Genomic DNA, 7,121 nt, shown 5'->3' with positions numbered 1-7,121 from the left:
TTACTTTAATAAATACCTTTACAAAGGCACAGATCACCTCACTTGCTGCTAAAAATGTAGACTTAAAATTAATAAACGTGACGCGAATGATAACATGACACAGGTAAGCGAAGTTGTAAAATAAAGAATGAATTGTTAAGAGAGTATTATAGAGCGTCGGAGACAGTGTCAGTAGCAGCCTCTCTTGGCGAGTCCTGGTGACGTCACACTCCTCCATCACTCCCATTGGTCGCTCACCAGGTCACGTGACACGCGCGCACCAATCAATACACGAAGACAGTAGGACTCACTTCTCATTTATTATAATCACAGGGAAGCGCTAAACCCTCAGGGATCATTCAGCCAGTGTGGAATGAGAGGCCAACAGGTTGGATCCAAGGAAGGGGAGGATAACTCCACTTCCTCACACCTGCTGTCCCTGTTCACCCAGCATCAAGTACCAGGCTGCTAATCCACTGTTGTGGGTCGCATCCTGGGGACTACATAAACACTGCCTGAAATTCTCTGCCTTATATAACCTGGGACTTCCTATAAACATGTCAATAATATCAATAAAGTCTGTACCAGTCGTGTCATGTATTTTGTAGAAATAAATGTTATTATTGTGTTACAACAACGTGACCAACTTAGTGTCTTAGAGGACCACTGTTATTATCAACATTGTTCTTTCTTATCTTATTATATCTCAACATATGTTCTTAAAATTATATAGTGAAACAAAATATGATGAGTACAGTATAATGTGTGCTCCTGGCTTATTGAGTGCACCTGGCTTATTGAGTGCTCCTGGCTTATTGAGTGCTCCTGGCTTATTGAGTGCACCTGGCTTATTGAGTGTTCCTGGCTTATTGAGTGCTCCTGGCTTAGTGAGTGCTCCTGGCTTATTGAGTGCTCCTGGCTTAGTGAGTGCTCCTGGCTTAGTGAGTGCTCCTGGCTTAGTGAGTGCTCCTGGCTTAGTGAGTGCTCCTGGCTTATTGAGTGCTCCTGGCTTAGTGAGTGCTCCTGGCTTATTGAGTGCTCCTGGCTTAGTGAGTGCTCCTGGCTTAGTGAGTGCTCCTGGCTTATTGAGTGCTCCTGGCTTAGTGAGTGCTCCTGGCTTATTGAGTGCTCCTGGCTTAGTGAGTGCTCCTGGCTTATTGAGTGCTCCTGGCTTAGTGAGTGCTCCTGGCTTAGTGAGTGCTCCTGGCTTATTGAGTGCTCCTGGCTTAGTGTGTGCTCCTGGCTTAGTGAGTGCTCCTGGCTTAGTGTGTGCTCCTGGCTTATTGAGTGCTCCTGGCTTATTGAGTGCTCCTGGCTTAGTGAGTGCTCCTGGCTTATTGAGTGCTCCTGGCTTAGTGTGTGCTCCTGGCTTAGTGAGTGCTCCTGGCTTAGTGTGTGCTCCTGGCTTATTGAGTGCTCCTGGCTTATTGAGTGCTCCTGGCTTAGTGAGTGCTCCTGGCTTAGTGAGTGCTCCTGGCTTATTGAGTGCTCCTGGCTTAGTGAGTGCTCCTGGCTTAGTGAGTGCTCCTGGCTTATTGAGTGCTCCTGGCTTAGTGTGTGCTCCTGGCTTATTGAGTGCTCCTGGCTTATTGAGTGCTCCTGGCTTAGTGTGTGCTCCTGGCTTATTGAGTGCTCCTGGCTTAGTGAGTACTCCTGACTTAGTGAGTGCTCCTGACTTAGTGAGTGCTCCTGGCTTAGTGAGTGCTCCTGACTTAGTGAGTGCTCCTGGCTTAGTGAGTGCTCCTGGCTTAGTGAGTACTCCTGACTTAGTGAGTGCTCCTGACTTAGTGAGTGCTCCTGGCTTAGTGAGTGCTCCTGACTTAGTGAGTGCTCCTGACTTAGTGAGTGCTCCTGACTTAGTGAGTGCTCCTGACTTAGTGAGTGCTCCTGACTTAGTGAGTGCTCCTGACTTAGTGAGTGCTCCTGGCTTAGTGAGTGCTCCTGACTTAGTGCTCCTGACTTAGTGAGTGCTCCTGACTTAGTGAGTGCTCCTGACTTAGTGAGTGCTCCTGACTTAGTGAGTGCTCCTGGCTTAGTGAGTGCTCCTGGCTTAGTGAGTGCTCCTGACTTAGTGAGTGCTCCTGGCTTAGTGAGTGCTCCTGGCTTATTGAGTGTTCCTGGCTTAGTGAGTGCTCCTGGCTTAGTGAGTGCTCCTGGCTTATTGAGTGCTCCTGGCTTAGTGAGTGCTCCTGGCTTAGTGAGTGCTCCTGGCTTAGTGAGTGCTCCTGGCTTATTGAGTGCTCCTGGCTTAGTGAGTGCTCCTGACTTAGTGAGTGCTCCTGGCTTAGTGAGTGCTCCTGGCTTATTGAGTGCTCCTGGCTTAGTGAGTGCTCCTGGCTTATTGAGTGCTCCTGGCTTAGTGAGTGCTCCTGACTTAGTGAGTGCTCCTGGCTTAGTGAGTGCTCCTGGCTTAGTGAGTGCTCCTGGCTTATTGAGTGCTCCTGGCTTAGTGAGTGCTCCTGGCTTATTGAGTGCTCCTGGCTTAGTGAGTGCTCCTGACTTAGTGAGTGCTCCTGGCTTAGTGAGTGCTCCTGGCTTAGTGAGTGCTCCTGACTTATTGAGTGTTCCTGGCTTAGTGAGTGCTCCTGGCTTATTGAGTGCTCCTGGCTTAGTGAGTGCTCCTGGCTTATTGAGTGCTCCTGGCTTAGTGAGTGCTCCTGGCTTATTGAGTGCTCCTGGCTTAGTGAGTGCTCCTGGCTTATTGAGTGCTCCTGGTTTAGTGAGTGCTCCTGGCTTATTGAGTGCTCCTGGCTTAGTGAGTGCTCCTGACTTAGTGAGTGCTCCTGGCTTAGTGAGTGCTCCTGGCTTAGTGAGTGCTCCTGACTTATTGAGTGTTCCTGGCTTAGTGAGTGCTCCTGGCTTATTGAGTGCTCCTGGCTTAGTGAGTGCTCCTGGCTTATTGAGTGCTCCTGGCTTAGTGAGTGCTCCTGGCTTATTGAGTGCTCCTGGCTTAGTGAGTGCTCCTGGCTTATTGAGTGCTCCTGGCTTAGTGAGTGCTCCTGACTTATTGAGTGTTCCTGGCTTAGTGAGTGCTCCTGGCTTATTGAGTGCTCCTGGCTTAGTGAGTGCTCCTGACTTATTGAGTGTTCCTGGCTTAGTGAGTGCTCCTGGCTTATTGAGTGTTCCTGGCTTAGTGAGTGCTCCTGACTTAGTGAGTGTTCCTGGCTTAGTGAGTGCTCCTGGCTTAGTGAGTGCTCCTGACTTAGTGAGTGCTCCTGGCTTATTGAGTGCTCCTGGCTTAGTGAGTGCTCCTGGCTTATTGAGTGCTCCTGGCTTAGTGAGTGCTCCTGACTTAGTGAGTGCTCCTGGCTTAGTGAGTGCTCCTGACTTAGTGAGTGCTCCTGACTTAGTGAGTGCTCCTGGCTTACCTGGAGTTTACCTGGAGAGAGTTCCGGGGGTCAACGCCCCCGCGGCCCGGTCTGAGACCAGGCCTCCTGGTGGATCAGAGCCTGATCAACCAGGCTGTTGCTGCTGGCTGCACGCAAACCAACATACGAGCCACAGCCCGGCTGATCCGGAACTGACTTTAGGTGCTTGTCCAGTGCCAGCTTGAAGACTGCCAGGGGTCTGTTGGTAATCCCCCTTATGTGTGCTGGGAGGCAGTTGAACAGTTTCGGGCCCCTGACACTTATTGTATGGTCTCTTAACGTGCTAGTGACACCCCTGCTTTTCATTGGGGGGATGGTGCATCGTCTGCCAAGTCTTTTGCTTTCGTAGTGGGTGATTTTTGTGTGCAAGTTCGGTACTAGTCCCTCTAGGATTTTCCAGGTGTATATAATCATGTATCTCTCCCTCCTGCGTTCCAGGGAATACAGGTTTAGGAACCTCAAGCGCTCCCAATAATTGAGGTGTTTTATCTCCGTTATGCGCGCCGTGAAAGTTCTCTGTACATTTTCTAGGTCGGCAATTTCACCTGCCTTGAAAGGTGCTGTTAGTGTGCAGCAATATTCCAGCCTAGATAGAACAAGTGACCTGAAGAGTGTCATCATGGGCTTGGCCTCCCTTGGCTTAGTGAGTGCTCCTGGCTTAGTGTGTGCTCCTGGCTTAGTGAGTGCTCCTGGCTTAGTGAGTGCTCCTGACTTAGTGAGTGCTCCTGGCTTAGTGTGTGCTCCTGGCTTAGTGAGTGCTCCTGACTTAGTGAGTGCTCCTGGCTTAGTGAGTGCTCCTGGCTTAGTGAGTGCTCCTGGCTTAGTGAGTGCTCCTGACTTAGTGAGTGCTCCTGGCTTAGTGAGTGCTCCTGGCTTAGTGAGTGCTCCTGGCGTAGTGAGTGCTCCTGGCTTAGTGAGTACTCCTGACTTAGTGAGTGCTCCTGACTTAGTGAGTGCTCCTGACTTAGTGAGTGCTCCTGGCTTAGTGAGTGCTCCTGACTTAGTGAGTGCTCCTGGCTTAGTGAGTGCTCCTGGCTTAGTGAGTGCTCCTGACTTAGTGAGTGTTCCTGGCTTAGTGAGTGCTCCTGGCTTAGTGAGTGCTCCTGACTTAGTGAGTGCTCCTGGCTTAGTGAGTGCTCCTGGCTTAGTGAGTGCTCCTGACTTAGTGAGTGCTCCTAGCTTAGTGAGTGCTCCTGGCTTAGTAAGTGCTCCTGGCTTAGTGAGTGCTCCTGGCTTAGTGCGTGCTCCTGGTTTAGTGCTCCTGGCTTAGTGCGTGCTCTGGCTTGGTTGGCGCGTGCTCCTGGCTTGGTTGGTGCGTGCTCTGGCTTGGTTGGTGCGTACTCTGGCTTGGTGCGTGTTCCTGGCTTGGTTGGTGCGTGTTCCTGGCTTTGTTGGTGCGTGTTCCTGGCTTTGTTGGTGCGTGCTCTTGGCTTTGCTGGTGCGTGCTCTGGCTTGGTTGGTGCGTGTTCCTGACTTGGTTGGTGCGTGCTCTGGCTTGGTTGGTGCGTGCTCTGGCTTGGTTGGTGCGTGCTCCTGGCTTGGTTTTTGCGTGCTCTGGCTTGGTTGGTGCGTGCTCCTGGCTTGGTTGGTGCGTGCTCCTGGCTTGGTTGGTGCGTGCTACTGGCTTGGTTGGTGCGTGCTCCTGGCTTGGTTGGTGCGTGCTCCTGGCTTTGTTGGTGCGTACTCTTGGCTTGGTTGGCGCGTGCTTCTGGCTTGGTTGGTGCGTGCTCTGGCTTGGTTGGTGCGTGCTCTGGCTTGGTTGGTGCGTGCTCTGGCTTGGTGCGCGCTCTGGCTTGGTTGGTGCGTGCTCTGGCTTGGTTGGTGCGTGTTCCTGGCTTGGTTGGTGCGTGCTCCTGGCTTGGTTGGTGCGTGCTCCTGGCTTGGTTTTTGCGTGCTCTGGCTTGGTTGGTGCGTGCTCCTGGCTTGGTTGGTGCGTACTCTTGGCTTGGTTGGTGCGTGCTTCTGGCTTGGTTGGTGCGTGCTCTGGCTTGGTTGGTGGGTGCTCTGGCTTGGTTGGTGCGTGCTCTGGCTTGGTTGGTGCGTGCTCTGGCTTGGTTGGTGCGTGCTCTGGCTTGGTTGGTGCGTGCTCTGGCTTGGTTGGTGCGTGCTCCTGGCTTGGTTGGTGCGTGCTCCTGGCTTGGTTGGTGCGTGCTCCTGGCTTGGTTGGTGCGTGCTCCTGGCTTGGTTGGTGCGTGCTCCTGGTTTTGTTGGTGCGTACTCTTGGCTTGGTTGGTGCGTGCTTCTGGCTTGGTTGGTGCGTGCTCTGGCATGCTTGGTGTGTGCTCTGGCTTGGTTGGTGCGTGCTCTGGCTTGGTTGGTGCGTGCTCTGGCTTGGTTGGTGCGTGCTCTGGCTTCGTTGGTGCGTGCTCTGGCTTGGTTGGTGCGTGCTTTGGCTTGGTTGGTGCGTGCTCTGGCTTGGTTGGTGCGTGCTCTGGCTTGGTTGGTGCGTGCTCTGGCTTGGTTGGTGCGTGTTCCTGGCTTGGTTGGTGCGTGCTCCTGGCTTGGTTGGTGCGTGCTCCTGGCTTGGTTTTTGCGTGCTCTGGCTTGGTTGGTGCGTGCTCCTGGCTTGGTTGGTGCGTACTCTTGGCTTGGTTGGTGCGTGCTTCTGGCTTGGTTGGTGCGTGCTCTGGCTTGGTTGGTGCGTGCTCCTGGCTTGGTTGGTGCGTGCTCCTGGCTTTGTTGGTGCGTACTCTTGGCTTGGTTGGTGCGTGCTTCTGGCTTGGTTGGTGCGTGCTCTGGCTTGGTTGGTGCGTGCTCTAGCTTGGTTGGTGCGTGCTCTGGCTTGGTTGGTGCGTGCTCTGGCTTGGTTGGTGCGTGCTCTGGCTTGGTTGGTGCGTGCTTTGGCTTGGTTGGTGCGTGCTCTGGCTTGGTTGGTGCGTGCTCTGGCTTGGTTGGTGCGTGCTCTGGCTTGGTGCGCGCTCTGGCTTGGTTGGTGCGTGCTCTGGCTTGGTTGGTGCGTGCTCCTGGCTTGGTTGGTGCGTGCTCCTGGCTTGGTTGGTGCGTGCTCCTGGCTTGGTTGGTGCGTGCTCCTGGCTTGGTTGGTGCGTGCTCCTGGCTTTGTTGGTGCGTACTCTTGGCTTGGTTGGTGCGTGCTTCTGGCTTGGTTGGTGCGTGCTCTGGCATGCTTGGTGTGTGCTCTGGCTTGGTTGGTGCGTGCTCTGGCTTGGTTGGTGCGTGCTCTGGCTTGGTTGGTGCGCGCTCTTGGCTTTGTTATTGCTTCTCAAAACGCCTGTTTCAGACTACCCTGCTAAATACAGAAGGAGGAAACTTATTCTCAAACCAGAACACAGAGACAACTTTATTAACCACTTGGATCAATGGTATAAGAATTACGAGCCCATTGGCACACAAAAATTTAATGATGATTTTATTACCACTATTGAGAGTGTTCTCACAGATCAAGTGGGCAGGAATAGGAAACAAAGACCCTCCACTATAAATAACAATAAAAACCAATGTAAATACTATAATGATCCACAGCTACGCAATCTAACACATGCAGCTAGGAGGATTGGTAAAGCATACCGTGAATGTAGAACCCCAGACCTGCTCAGAACGTTCCAAGCTGCACTAACAAATGCAAGGAATAGAAAGGAAGAACTTAGGCAACAGGAATGGGAACAGTTTGATAGTGGATTAAATAGGTCCACCCCTTTGAGTTTGGCTTGGAAAGGTATAAATAAAATAACCAGGAAAAAGACTGGCAATGTTGCTCATCCCTTTCCTCTTGAAAAAGCAAATGACCTCATAAATGACTGGTCCAAAACATCCAGG

The 7,121-nt window shown here is 52.4% G+C and overlaps 1 protein-coding gene across 3 annotated transcripts in view; it reads right to left on the bottom strand.

The window, feature by feature from the left end:
• Oga (O-GlcNAcase) overlaps positions 1 to 166 on the bottom strand; it is a 73,226-nt gene extending 73,060 nt beyond the window's left edge. For 2 of the 3 annotated variants that reach the window (XM_053778717.2, XM_053778722.2), the window contains exon 1: positions 1 to 166. This exon is cut by the window's left edge and continues 144 nt beyond it. The gene's annotated coding sequence lies outside the window, so the exon portion shown is untranslated. The other variant, XM_053778730.2, reaches the window with a different exon arrangement.
• Between the last annotated feature and the right edge of the window lie 6,955 nt (positions 167 to 7,121).

This window comes from Cherax quadricarinatus, chromosome 1, assembly GCF_038502225.1.
Source record: "Cherax quadricarinatus isolate ZL_2023a chromosome 1, ASM3850222v1, whole genome shotgun sequence".
NCBI lineage: Eukaryota > Metazoa > Arthropoda > Malacostraca > Decapoda > Parastacidae > Cherax > Cherax quadricarinatus.
The sequence above is the reverse complement of the archived record's forward strand: the minus strand, read 5'-3'. Positions and strand labels throughout refer to the sequence as shown.